This window comes from Trachypithecus francoisi, unplaced genomic scaffold (genome assembly GCF_009764315.1).
Source record: "Trachypithecus francoisi isolate TF-2019V2 unplaced genomic scaffold, Tfra_2.0 Lachesis_group13, whole genome shotgun sequence".
NCBI classification, from domain to species: Eukaryota; Metazoa; Chordata; class Mammalia; order Primates; family Cercopithecidae; genus Trachypithecus; species Trachypithecus francoisi.
Window position 1 is genome coordinate 39,947,619 of NW_022681458.1, and position 12,516 is coordinate 39,960,134.

General features: G+C 41.0%; 1 protein-coding gene across 3 annotated transcripts in view; it reads left to right on the forward strand.

Moving 5' to 3' along the window:
• The window catches only part of C2CD6 (C2 calcium dependent domain containing 6), a 187,074-nt gene that overhangs the window by 148,939 nt on the left and 25,619 nt on the right, over window positions 1-12,516 (forward strand). The window lies entirely within an intron of this gene.

The window sequence follows — 12,516 nt, forward strand, 5'->3', positions numbered from 1 at the left end:
CTCCCATTCTGTAGGTTGCCTGTTGACTCTGATGGTAGTTTCTTTTGCTGTGCAGAAGCTCTTTAGTTTAATGAGATCCCATTTGTCATTTTGGCTTTTGTTGCCGTTGCTTTTGGTGTTTTAGACATGAAGTCCTTGCCCATGCCTATGTCCTGAATGGTATTACCTAGGTTTTCTTCTAGGGTTTTTATGGTATTAGGTCTAACATTTAAGTCTCTAATCCATCTTGAATAAATTTTCGTATAAGGAGTAAGGAAAGGATCCAGTTTCAGCTTTCTACTTATGGCTAGCCAATTTTCCCAGCACCATTTATTAACTAGGGAATCCTTTCCCCATTTCTTCTTTTTCTCAGATTTGTCAAAGATCAGATGGCTGTAGATGTGTGGTATTATTTTTGAGGACTCTGTTCTATTCCATTGGTCTATATCTCTGTTTTGGTACCAGCACCATGCTGTTTTGGTTACTGTAGCCTTGTAGTATCATATTTTTTATTTTTAACTTTTATTTTAGGTTTGGAGTACATGTTCAGATTTCTTATATAGGTAAATTGTGTGTCACAGGGTTTTCATCAGATTATTTCATTACCCAAGTAATAAACATAGTATTCAATGGGTAGTTTTTTATCCTCACCCTCCTCCCACTCTCCACCCTGACTCCAGTGTCTGTTGTTCCCTTCTTTGTGTCCATATGTACTCAGTGTTTAGCTCCCAATTATAAGTGGGAACATGCAGTATTTGGTTTTCTGTTCCTGTGTTAATTTGCTTAGGACAATTGCATCCAGCTCCACCCATGTTGCTGCAAAGGACATGATATTCTTTTTTATGGCTACAGCGTATTACATGGTATATATGTACCACATTTTCTTTATCTAGTCTACCATGGATGGACATTTAGGTTGATTCCATATCTTTGCTATTGTGAACAGTGCTGTGATGAACATATGTGTGCATGTGTCTTTATGGTAGAATGATTTATATTCCTTTGGGTATGTATCCAATAATGGAATTGCTGGGTCAGATGGAAATTTTAAGTTCTTTCAGAAATTGCCAAACTACTTTCCACAATGGCTGAACTAATTTACATTCCTCCCAGCAGTGTATAAGTGTTCCTTCCTCACTGTAACCTTGCCAGTTATTTTTTGACTTTTTAATAGCCATTCTGACTGGTGTGAGATGGCATATCACTGTGGTTTTGATTTACATTTCTCTAGTGATTAGTGATGTTGCACATTTTCTCATATGATCATTGGCTGGGTGTATGTCTTCTTTTGAGAAGTGTCTATTGTATACGTTGAACCAACCTTGCATCTCAGGCATAAAGCCTATTTGATTATAGCGGATTAGCTTTTTTATGTGCTGCTGAATTCAGTTTTCTAGTATTTTGTTAAGGGTATTTACATCTATGTTCACCAAGGATATTGAAGTTTTCTTTTTCTATTGTGTCTCTTCCAGGTTTTGGTATCAGGATGATGCTGGCCTCATAGATAAGTTAGGGAGCCAAGTCCCTCCTCCTCAATTTTTGGAATAGTTTCAGTAGGAGTAGTAACAGCTGTTTAAAATTTGGCCTTGAATCCATCTGGTCCATGACTTTTTTTTTGGTTGGCAGCCTTTATATTACTGATTCAATTTTGGAACTCATTATTGGTCTGTTAAGGGATTCATGTTCTTCCTGGCTCAGTCTTGGGGTGTTGTGTGTGTCCAGGATTTATCAATTTCTTCTAGGTTTTCTAGCTTGCATTCATAGAGGTGTTCATAATAGTCTCTGAAGGTTTTTTGTATTTCTGTGGGGTCAGTGGCAATGTCCCCTTGGACATTTCTGATTGTGTTAATTTGGATCTTCTCTCTTTCTTTCTGTATCAGTCTAGCTAGCAGTCTATCTATCTTATAAATTTTTTCAAAAAAGCAACTCCTGGATTCATTGATCCTTTGTATGGTTTTTCACATCTCAGTTTCTTGCACTTCAGCTTTGATTTTGGTTATTTCTTGTCTTATGATCACTTCAGGGTTAGTTTGCTCTTGTTTCTCTAGTTCCTCTAGTTGTGTTGTTAGTTTGTTAATTTGAGATCTTTCTAACTTTTTGATATGGGTGTTTAGTGCTGTAAACTTCCCTCCTAATACTGCCTTAGCTGTGACCCAGAGATTCTGGTATGTTGTATCTTTTGTTCTCATTAATTTCAAAGAATTTCTTTATTTCTGCCTTAATTTCATTATTTACCCAAAAGCCATTCAGGAGCAGATTGTTTAATTTCCATGTGATTATATGGTTTTGAGTGATTTTCTTAGTATTTATTTCTATGTTTATTGCACTGTGGTACAAGAGCATCATTGTTATTATTTTGGTATTTTTGAGCTTGTTGAGGATTGTTTTATGTCTGGTTGTGTAGTCGATTTTAGAGTATGTGCCATGTGCACATGAGAAGAATGTATATTCCATTGTTTTGGGATGGAGTGGAGTGTAGATGTCTATTAGGCCCTTTTGGCAGGGGTTGGGTTCAGGTCCTGAATATCTTTGTTAGTTTTCTGCCTCAGTGGTCTATCTAATACTGTCAGTGGGATGTTGAAGTCTCCCATTATTTTTCTGTGGTTATCTAAGTCTCTTTGTAGGTCTCTGAGTGTTCCTGTTTTGAGTGTGTATATATTTAGGACAGTTAGATCTTGTTGAATCGAGCCCTTTACCATCATGCAATGCCCTTCTTTGTCTTTCTTAATCTTTGTTGGTTTCTTTTGTCTGAAATTAGAATAGCAACCCTGATTTTTTCTGTTTTCTGATTGCTTTACTTTGAGCCTATGGGTGTCACTGCATGTGAGATGGGTCTCTTGAAGACAGAATACCATTGGGTCTTGCTTCTTTGTTCAGTGCCACTCTGTGATTCTTACTTGGGGAACTTAGCTTGTTGACATTTAAAGTCAGTATTGATATGTGCAGATTTGTTCTGGTCATCATGTTGTTAGCTGGTTATTATGCAGACTTGTTTGTGTGGTTGCTTTATAGTGTCACTGTTGTATGTACTTAAGGATGTTTCTGTAGTGGCTCATAACAGTCTTTCCTTTCCATGTTTAGCATTCCCTTCAGGACCTCTTATGAGACAGGTCTGCTGGTAATGAAATCCCTGAGCATTTGCTTGTCTGAAAAGAATATTATTTCTCCCTTGCTTATGAAACTTGGTTTGGCTGGATATGAAATTCTTGGTTGGAAATTCTTTTTTTTAAGAATGTTGACTATAGGCCTCCATTATATTCTGGCTTATATGTGTTTCTGCTGAAAGTTCCACCATTAACTTGATGGGGAACCCTTTCTAGGGACCTGCCTCTTCTTTCTAGCTTTCTTTAACAATTTTTCTTTCATTTTGACTTCAGAGAATGTGATGACTATGTGTCTTGGGGATGGTCTTCTTATGTTGTATTTCACTGGGTTTCTCTGCATTTCCTGAATGTGAATGTTGTCCTCTCTAGTGAGGTTGGGGAAATTTTCACAGATGATATTCTGAAATATGTTTGCCAAGTTACTTGCTTTCTTTCTCCATCTTTCAGGGATGACAGTGAGTTATAGACTTGGTCTCTTTACATAGTCCCATATTTCTCATAGGTTTTTTTATATATATATATAAATACTTTAAGTTCTAGGGTACATGTGCACAAAGTTCAGGTTTGTTACATACGTATACATGTGCCATGTTGGTGTGCTGCACCCATTAACTCATCATTTACATTAGGTATATCTCCTAATGCTATCCCTCCCCCCTCCCACTTACCCCCTCCCCACAATAGGCCCCAGTGTGTGATGTTCCCCTTCCTGTGTGCAAGTGATTTCATGGTTCAGTTCCCACCTATGAGTGAGAACATGTGATATTTGGTTTTCTGTTCTTGCGATAGTTTGCTGAGAATGATGGTTTCCAGCTGCATCCATGTCCCTACAAAGGACATGAACTCATCCTTTTTTATGGCTGCATAGTATTACATGGTGTATATGTGCCACATTTTCTTAATCCAGTCTATCATTGATGGACATTTGGGTGGGTTCCAAATCTTTGCTATTGTGAATAGTGTCACAATAAACAATACATGTGCATGTGTCTTTACAGTAGCATGATTTACAGTCCTTTGGGTATAGACCCAGTAATGGGATGGCTGGGTCAAATGGTATTTCTAGTTCTAGAACCTTGGGGAATCGCCACACTGTCTTCTACAATGGTTGAACTAGTTTACAGTCCCACCAACAGTGTAAAAGTGTCCCTATTTCTCCACATCCTCTCCAGCACCTGTTGTTTCCTGATTTTTTAATGATTGCCATTCTAACTGGTGTGAGATGGTATCACATTATGGTTTTGATTTGCATTTCTCTGATAGCGAGTGATGATGAACATTTTTTCGTGTGTCTGTTGGCTGTATGAATGTCTTCTTTTGAGAAGTGTCTATTCATATCCTTTGCCCACTTTTTGATGGGGTTGTTTGTTTTTTTCTTGTAAATTTGTTTGAGTTCTTTGTAGGTTCTGGATATTAGCCCTTTGTCAGATGAGTAGATTGCAAAAATTTTCTCCCATTCTGTAGGTTGCCTGTTGACTCTGATGGTAGTTTCTTTTGCTGTGCAGTTGCTCTTTAGTTTAATTAGATCCTGTTTGTCAATTTTGGCTTTTGTTGCCATTGCTTTTGGTGTTTTAGACATGAAGTCCTTGCTCATGCCTATGTCCTGAAAGGTATTACCTAGGTTTTCTTCTAGGGTTTTTATGGTTTTAGGTCTAACACTTAAGTCTCTAATCCATCTTGAATAAATTTTCGTATAAGGAGTAAGGAAAGGATCCAGTTTCAGCTTTCTACTTATGGCTAGCCAATTTTCCCAGCACCATTTATTAACTAGGCAATCCTTTCCCCATTTCTTCTTTTTCTCAGATTTGTCAAAGATCAGATGGCTGTAGATTTGTGGTGTTATTTCTGAGGGCTCTGTTCTGTTCCATTGGTCTATATCTCTGTTTTGGTACCAGTACCATGCTGTTTTGGTTACTGTAGCCTTGTAGTATAGTTTGAAGTCAGGTAGCGTGATGCCTCCAGCTTTGTTCTTTTGGCTTAGGATTGTCTTGGCAATGTGGGCTCCTTTTTTGGTTCCACATGAACTTTAAAGTAGTTTTTTCCAGTTCTGTAAAAAAAGTCATTGGTAGCTTGATGGGGATGGCATTGAATCTATAAATTACCTTGGGCAGTATGGCCATTTTCACAATATTGATTCTTCCTATCCATTAGCATGGTATGTTCTTCCCTTTGTTTGTGTCCTCTTTTATTTCACCAAGCAGTGGTTTGTAGTTCTGCTTGAAGAGGTCCTTCACATCCCTTGTAAGTTGGATTCCTGGGTATTTTATTCTCTTTGAAGCTGTTGTGAATGGGAGTTCATTCATGATTTGGCTCTCTGTTTGTCTGTTACTGGTGTATAAGAATGCTTGTGATTTTTGCATATTAATTTTGTATCCTGAGACTTTGCTGAAGTTGTTTATCAGCTTAAGGAGATTTTGGGCTGAGACAATGGGGTTTTCTAAATATATAATCATGTCATCTGCAAACAGGGACAATTTTACTTCTTCTTTTCCTAACTGAATACCCGTTATTTCTTTTTCTTGCCTGACTGCCCTAGCCAGAACTTCCAACACTATGTTGAATAGGAGTGGTGAGAGAGGGCATCCCTGTCTTGTGCCAGATTTCAAAGGGAATGCTTCTAGTTTTTGCCCATTCAGTAGGATATTGGCTGTGGGTTTGTCATAAATAGCTCTGATTATTTTGAGATACATTCCATCAATACCGAATTTATTGAGAGTTTTTAGTATGAAGGGCTATTGAATTTTGTCAAAGGCCTTTTCTTCGTCTATTGAGATAATCATGTGGTTTTTGTCTTTGGTTCTGTTTACATGATGGATTACATTTATTGATTTGCATATGTTGAACCGGCCTTGCATCCCTGGGATGAAGCCGCTTGATCATGGTGGATAAACTTTTTGATGTGCTGCTGGATTTCGTTTGCCAGTATTTTATTGAGGATTTTTGCATCGATGTTCATCAGGGATATTGGTCTAAAATTCTCTTTTTTTTGTTGTGTCTCTGCCAGGCTTTGGTATCAGGATGATGTTGGCCTCATAAAATGAGTTAGGGAGGATTCACTCTTTTTCTATTGATTGGAATAGTTTCATAAGGAATGGTACCAGCTCCTCCTTGTACCTCTGGTAGAATTCAGCTGTGAATCCATCTGGTCCTGGACTTTTTTTGGTTGGTAGGCTATTAATTATTGCCTCAATTTCAGAGCCTGCTATTGGTCTGTTCAGGGATTCAATTTCTTCCTGGTTTAGCCTTGGGAGAGTGCAAGTGTCCAGGAAATTATCCATTTCTTCTAGGTTTTCTAGTTTATTTGCGTAGAGGTGATTATAGTATTCTCTGATGATAGTTTGTATTTCTGTGGGGTCGGTGGTGATATCCCCTTTATCATTTTTTATTGTGTCTATTTGATTCTTCTCTCTTTTCTTCTTTATTAGTCTTGCTAGCAGTCTATCAATTTGTTGATCTTTTCAAAAAACCAACTCCTGGATTCATTGATTTTTTTTGGTGGGTTTTTTGTGTCTCTGTCTCCTTCAGTTCTGCTCTGATCTTGGTTATTTCTTGCCTTCTGCTAACTTTTGAATGTGTTTGCTCTTGCTTCTCTAGTTCTTTTAATTGTAATGTTAGGGTGTCAATTTTAGATCTTTCCTGCTTTCTCTTGTGGGCATTTAGTGCTGTAAATTTCCCTCTACACACTGCTTAAATGTGTCCCCGAGATTCTGGTATGTTGTATCTTTGTTCTCGTTGGTTTCAAAGAACATCTTTATTTCTGCCTTCCTTTTGCTATGTATCCAGTAGTCATTCAGGAGCAAGTTGTTCAGTTTCCATATAGTTGAGCGGTTTTGACTGAGTTTCTTAGTCCTGAGTTCTAGTATGATTGCACTGTGGTCTGAGAGACAGTTTGTTATAATTTCTGTTCTTTTGCATTTGCTGAGCAGTGCTTTACTTCCAACTATGTGGTCAGTTTTGGAATAAGTGTGATGTGGTGCTGAGAAGAAAGTATATTCTGTTGATTTGGGGTGGAGAGTTCTGTAGATTTCTGTTAGGTCTGCTTGGTACAGAGTTCAGTTCAATTCCTGGATATCCTTGTTAACTTTCTGTCTCATTGATCTGTCTAACGTTGACAGTGGGGTGTTAAAGTCTCCCATTATTATTGTATGGGAGTCTGAGTCTCTTTGAAAGTCTCTAAGGACTTGGTTTATGAATCTGGGTGCTCCTGTATTGGGTGCATATATATTTAGGATAGTTAGCTCTTCCTGATGAATTGATCCCTTTACCATTATGTAATGGCCTTCTTTGTCTCTTTTGATCTTTGATGGTTTAAAGTCTGTTTTATCTGAGACTAGGATTGCAACCCTTGATTTTTTTTGTTTTCCATTTGCCTGGTAGATCTTCCTCCATCCCTTTATTTTGAGCCTATGTGTGTCTCTGCATGTGAGATGGGTCTCCTGAATACAGCAAACTGATGGGTCTTGGCTCTTTATCCAATTTGCCAGCCTGTGTCTTTTAATTGGGCCATTTAGTCCACTTACATTTAAGGTTAATATTGTTATGTGTGAACTTCATCGTGTCATTATGATATTAGCTGGTTATTTTGCTCGTTAGTTGATCCAGTTTCGTCCTAGCATCGATGGTCTTTACATTTTGGCATGTTTTTGCAGTGGCTGGTACTGGTTGTTCCTTTCCATGTTCAGTGCTTCCTTCAGGATCTCTTGTAGGGCAGGCCTGGTGGTGATAAAATCTCTCAGCATTTGCTTGTCTGTAAAGGATTTTATTTCTCCTTCACTTATGAAACTTAGTTTGGCTGGATATGAAATTATAAGTTGAAAATTCTTTTCTTTAAGAAAGTTGAATATTGGCCCCCACTCTCTTCTGGCTTGTAGAGTTTCTGCTGAGAGATCTGCCGTTAGTCTGATGGGCTTCCCTTTGTGGGTAACCCGACCTTTCTCTCTGGCTGCTGTTAACATTTTTTCCTTCATTTCAACTTTGGTGAATCTAATAATTTTGTGTCTTGGATTTGCTCTTCTCGAGGAGTATCTTTGTGGCTTTCTCTGTATTTCCTGAATTTGAATGTTGGCCTGCCCTACTAGGTTGGGGAAGTTCTCCTGGATGATATCCTGCAGAGTGTTTTCCAACTTGATTCCATTTTCCCCGTCACTTTCAGGCACACCAATTAGACGTAGATTTGGTCTTTTCACATAATCCCATATATCTTGGAAGCTTTGTTCATTTCTTTTTACTCTTTTTTCTCTAAACTACTCTTCTCACTTCATTTCATTCATTTGATCTTCAATCACTGATACTCTTTCTTCCATTTGATCGAGTCGGTTACTGAAGCTTGTGCATTTGTCACGTAGTTCTCGTGTCATGGTTTTCATCTCTATCAATTCTTTTATGGTCTTCTCCACATTGAGTATTCTAGTTATACATTCGTCCATTCTTGTTTCAAGGTTTTTAGTTTATTTGTGCTGGGCATGTACTTCCTCCTTTAGCTCTGAGAAGTTTGATCAACTGAAGCCTTCTTCTCTTAACTCGTCAAAGTCATTCTCTGTCCTGCTTTGTTCTGTTGCTGGCGATGAGCTGTGTTCCTTTGCAGGGGGAGATGCGCTCTGATTTTCTGAATTTCCAACTTTTCTGCACTGCTTTTTCCCCATCTTTGTGGTTTTATCTGCCTTTGGTCTTTGGTGATGGTGACATACTGATGGGGTTTTGGTGTGGGTGTGCTTTCTGTTTGTTAGTTTTCCTTCGAACAGCCAGGACCCTCAGCTGTAGGTCTGTTGGAGTTTGCTTGAGGTCCATTCCAGACCCTGTTTGCCTGGGTATCAGCAGCAGAGGCTGCAGAAGATAGAATATTGCTGAACAGCGAGTGTTGCTGTCTGATTCTTGCTCTGGAAGCTTCATCTCAGGGGTGTACCCAGCCATGTGAGGTGTGACATGTTGATCTGCACCTAGTGGGGGATGTCTCCCAGTTAGGCTACTCAGGGGTCAGGGACCCACTTGAGCAGGCAATCTGTCAGTTCTCAGATCTCAACCTCCATGCTGGGAGAACCACTGCTCTCTTCAAAGCTGTCAGACAGGGACATTTACATATGCAGAGGTTTTTGCTGCTTTTTGTTTAGCTATGCCCTGTCCCCAGAGGTGGAGTCTACAGAGGCAGGCAGGCCTCCTTGTGCTGCGGTGGGCTCCACCCAATTTGAACTTCCAGGCAGCTTTGTTTACCTACTTAAGCCTCAGCAATGGTGGGCGCCCTTCCCCCAGCCTCACTGCTGCCTTACAGTGCTACCGCCTTGCACAACTATCCAGACTGCTGTGCTAGCAATGAGGGAGGCTCCGTGTGTGTGAGACCCTCCGGGCCAGGTGTGGGATATAATCGGCTAGTATGCCATTTGCTAAGACCCTTGGTAAAGCGCAGTATTAGGATGGGAGTTACCCAATTTTCCGGATGTTGCATGTCTCAGTTTCCCTTGGCTAGGAAAAGGAATTCCCTTCCACCTTGTGCTTCCTAGGTGAGGCGATGCCTCACCCTGCTTCAGCTCTCGCTGGTCGGGCTGCACCCGCTGACCAGCACCGACTGTCCAACATGCCCCAGTGAGATGAACCCGGTACCTCAGTTGAAAATGCAGAAATCACTCGTCTTCTGTGTCACTCACGCTAGGAGCTGGAGTCTGGAGCTGTTCCTATTCGGCCATCTTGGGCAACCCCCCTCCCCTGGTTTTGTTTTTTGTTGATTTTTCTTTATTTTTGTCTAAGTTATTTCAGATAGCAGGTCTTCAAGCTCTGAGATTCTTTCCTCAGTTTGGTTGATTTTGCTGTTAATATTAATACTTGCTATTGTATTCTGAAATCCTTGGAGTTTTTCAGCTCTATCAGCTCAGTTTGGTTCTTTCTTAAAATAGACATTTTGTCCTTCATATCCTGTATCATTTTATTGCATTCCTTAGATTTCTTGGATTGCATTTTGGCTTTCTCCTGAATATGAATGATCTCTGTTTTTATCCATGTTCTGAATTCTATTTCTGTCATTTCAGCCATTTCAGCCTGGTTAAGAACCATTACTGGGGAGCTAGTGCAGTTGTTGGGAGGTAAGAAGACTCTGTGGCTTTTAGAGCTGCCAGAGTTCTTGCAATGGTTCTTTCTCATCTCTGTGGGTTGATGTTCCTTCAATCTTTGAAGTTGCTATCCTTTGGATTTTTTTAAAAAATCTTCTTTGATGTCCTTCTGGGTTTGATTATGGTATAAGGTAGGTTCAGTTGACTGGCTTCATTTCTGGTAGATTTTTAGGAGGGCCAAGGCTCAGCTCAGCACTGGTAGGCTGTGTGCCCTAACTCTGGGGGGCTTGTATTGGGTCCCAGCTTTGTTCTCCAGTCCCTTGTTGGGAAACTGCTGAGCTGGAGTGGCCAAGGTATTCCTAGACCATTGGTCACAACACTCCAAACAGTGGTGCCAGCCAAAGCACTTCCTTAGGCTGTGGCTGTGGTGTCTGTGCTCCTTCCCTTGTGCCATCAGCAGCAGCAGCAGCAGCAGCAGCAGCAGCAGCACAGCAGGGTACACACTGGAGGACTGGGGTGGAGTGCAGGCAGGCCTGGGGCTGCTAGCCTGCATGCAGGCATTGACAACAGCAGTGGTGGTGGCACAGGAAGGGGGAAGGGAAGCAGGCCCACTGAGGTCCCTGTGCCCATTTGCACCTGTAGCAGTGTCAGCATGGAGGCCAGTCACTAATGGGTATGGGGCTGGCAACTTCCATGTGCCAGTTCACGCCTGTGGCAGTGGTGGTACAGGGCAGGAAACAGTGCCACTGTTGTTCCTGTGCATGTTCACAATGGCAACAGTGGCACTGCCACATGGCAACAGGGGCGGTAGGTACCCTCATGCCAGCAGCAATGGCATGGAGGGGTGCACACGCACCCACACACCAGCAGGGAAGTGGAGACATGGTTTGTCCTTGCATACAGGTGCCGGTGCAATGAGTGCGTGCCAGCTATGGGCTGTGGATGAGTGCATGCCAGCATATGGGCTGATGCATGTCAGTGGGGACCACGCTGCTGGAGCTCTCTGATGTTCAAACATGGTCTAGCTAGCGCAGGAGCTATAATGTGGGTCTGCAAGAGGCACCCCCGTTGGGCCTCGGAAGCTGCACTGCAAGCAGGTACAGCCAGGCCAGGGCCCCATGAGAGGCCAGCAGATAGAAGGGCACTCAGGTCGGACTGGATCCATCTCAGTGGCAAAATCACCCTGTTCTGTTCAGATTTGATAGTTCCCCTAAGGCTAGAGTCTTTTATGGAAGCAAGGCAAGCCTTGGAGGATGGACACCCCTGGCCGTGCTCCCCTGCAGATGTTCCTGCACCAAACCCTCTGCACTCTGCACAGGCAGGAGCCCTGTCCCTACCACCTCTCTAATCATCTCTCCCTGCCAGCTCAAGTGTCCATGGGGGTTGTAGGGTCTCCTGCTGCCAGGATTCCAGAGGCCCATGGTGAAAGTGAACCACTCCTTGCCTGCTCAACTCATTCCTTCCCCAGGAAACACTGGGGGCCAGGAACGAGTCCTGATGTGTAGTAGCGCCATGCAAGGTTCCCAGCTTCCTCTCCCTTCAGCTCAGTGTCTGTGACCTCCCTCTGTCCACTATCAATACCTTCCTTCTGAAGATCTGCTCAGAGTGTGTTAGTCTTCCCTGTGTCCTGGTACCTCACTGGCAGATGTTCCTCCTAGCTGCATCTAGTAAACCATCTTGCCTTTTATTCAATTTATTTAAAAAACCATACATGCAACTACCCTATGACCCACCAGTTGCACTCTTGAGCATTTATTCCAGGGAAATGAAGACTTATATGTAAAATACCTATATACAATGTTTATAGCAGCCTTATTCATAATAGCTCCAAACTGGAACACAACCCAGATGTCCTTTAATTGGTGAATAAACCATGGTACATCCATACAATGGAATAATAGCAATAAAAAGGAACAAACTATTTATATGTACAACAACCTGGATGAATTTTTAGAGATTTATGCTGAGTGAAAAAAAGACAATCCCAAAATGTTATACACTGTATGATTCCATTTATATAACATTCTTGAAATGACAAAATTATTAAAAATGGAGAACAGATTAGTGGTTACCATATATTAATAGGGGATGGGGGCAGGAAGGAAATGGGTGAGATTATAAAAGGACATTAGAGATCCTTGTGGAAATGTCTGAATCTTAACTGTATAATGTCAATATCCTGGTTGTGAAATTGTACTACAGTTTTGAAAGATGTTACTTACTATTGAAGAAAGCTGAATAAAGAAGAGTACGTGAGCTCTCTCTGTTATTTCTTACAACTGCACATTAATTTACATTTATTTCAAAATAAAAAGCTTAACTTTTAAAAAGAAAAATCATTGTCAAATATTTTAAGGAAAAATAAAACTTACCTTAGACATTTTTCTTAAGGGTGG